Source organism: Penaeus monodon, chromosome 8, assembly GCF_015228065.2.
Source record: "Penaeus monodon isolate SGIC_2016 chromosome 8, NSTDA_Pmon_1, whole genome shotgun sequence".
In the NCBI taxonomy this organism is placed as follows: domain Eukaryota; kingdom Metazoa; phylum Arthropoda; class Malacostraca; order Decapoda; family Penaeidae; genus Penaeus; species Penaeus monodon.
The window spans coordinates 32825654-32828153 of NC_051393.1; positions in this window are offsets into that span (position 1 = coordinate 32825654).

Sequence of the window (2500 nt, forward strand, 5' to 3'; positions counted from 1 at the left end):
CATAATTTCCCCAGCAGCAAAATGTTGCATCATTTGTGGACAACAGTGTCACGTTCTATTGTAACTTTTATTGGTGTGGTAGCATTGTTTATGCTGGAGTGATATGGATTTCACTGTTTTATTTACTTTGAACTACATTCCTCAAGGTTGTTTGCCTGTTAAGAAAGAAAGTGGGAATTTAAATTGATTCTCAAGTGCAGCTATGTATCATATCTACATTGTTTATGTGAGTGTTGTTATTATTGTTATGTTGTTGCATTTTTTCAATTATATTATTACTATTATCATCCTCATCCTCATTATCACTATCCTTGCCATCATTATTATTATTATCATTATTATCATTACTATTGCCATCATTAGCAGCAATAGCATTATTATCATTAGTATTGGTATTATTATTGTTATTGTTATTATCATTATCATTATTGCTATTATTGTTAATATTATTTTTTGTGTTATCATCATTATCGTTATTGCTGTTATTATCATTATCAACAATACCATTATGTATATCGTTATCATTGTCATTAACAATATGCAGTATTCACAAATATCAGAGTGGAAATTATTTTATTCCAAAGGATATATATTTTCGAGGATGCGTCTTTCATTTTTTTCTTTTTTACACTGCATATTTTGAATTTTACGGAAACGAAAATTATTTTCTCCTTTCCACCCGCGGTTATTTAGATACATTTTCGTAACAAATCTCCCAAGAAATAAATCTCCCTCTTCCCCGGCCATTCGCAATGACAGGAACCTTCAGCAGTGCTACTTTCGCCTCGTAGAAGACGGGTCTCACTTCACAAACGCGTAAAGTAATACTCTGAACACCGTCGTTTTATTACATTTTTTCTGGAATTGATACCAAAATTCGCCATGACAATAAGGTGCTTGTGTCGAATGCTCTTCTTTATGTATAGGAATAAACCCGTTATGGCCTATAAACGCAGTTTAGCCTCACCGATCAGCGACAGATCATATCAAAAAATAGATTCTCAGTGAAGAATAACATGTGGAAGAGATGCATCACTATATATCACTCTTACTCGTGATCGTCTTTGCATATTTTAGGGTCTTTATATTCCAAGGAGAGAGAGAGAGAGAGAAGGAGAGAGAGAGAGAGAGAGAGAGAGAGAGAGAGAGGAGAGAGAGAGAGAGAGAGAGAGAGAGAGAGAGGGGGGGGGAGAGAGAGAGAGAGAGAGAGAGAGAGAGAGAGAGAGAGAGAGAGAGAGAGAGAGAGAGAGAGAGAGAGAGAAGAAACGCACACACACACACACACACACACACACACACACACACACACACACACACACACACACACACACACACACACACACACACACACACACACACACACACACACACACACACACACCACACACACACACACAAACACACACAAACACACACACCATACACACGCACACACACACTCGCACACACACACACCACACACACACACACACACACACACACACACACACACACACACACACACACACACACACACAACACACACACACACACACACACACACACACACACACACACACACACGCACACACACACGCACGCACACACATACACACACACACAGTCAGTCAGAGACAAGCAATCAGGCAGAGACTGAGTGCGAGTGACAGAGAGAGAGAGAGAGGCTTCGATTAATTATAAAAGGTTATACTGCAATCTTCTACTTCTGAAATACTGTTTTGTATTAAAATAATACGTTTAGTAAGATTAAGTAAAATTGAAATCGTCTTTCATGAATAGAGAAGGCGTGTTGCAACAGCAGCGTTGTTTGAGAGATATTTTGAACTACTTTATAGATTCGGCCAAAAAGGAATGGTATGTTTGCCTTGCATGGCTTTAGAAGAATTGCATTCGTATAAAAAAAATACTTGTAACTGACGGATATTTCTGTTATCATTTGTAGGTTGTGGTGGTGGGGGTAGTAGTAGTAGAAGTAATAGTAGTAATAGCAGTAACAGTAGTAGCAGCAGGACTGTCGCCAGCAGACAGAAGGAGACCCGACGGGGCGAGGCGGAGAGAGAGGCATCAGCAGAAGCAGCATCCGGCTGAGCGGGGACGCTGAAGCCGAGAGGAGCGAAACGACCTCATGGCGAAGATTAGACGTAAAAAGGCCTCGATGGTCAGGCACAGTCGCAAGGGAAATTCCCAAATGATCTCCGAAAAAAACTCTTCAAACTGTCACCATGTGACGCTCCTAAAAATATAATACGAGAGATGACTTGTTTCGTGTATGATTATATCAAGGGCACTCCAGAGGTATACCACAACTCTTGTGTCAGAGCACCTATGTAAAATCAACAAAAAGCGAGAAATCCAAGCCACTGAGGGGGCGTCGGGAATGTGGGGAGAGGGTGAAATCTCTCTGACGACGGGGCTGACCCAGAAAAGGCGTGCGAAAAAGGTAAAGCGAGACTATTGGACAGCAGGTCCCATGTCGAGGAAGTGCAGAGTATCGCTAGCA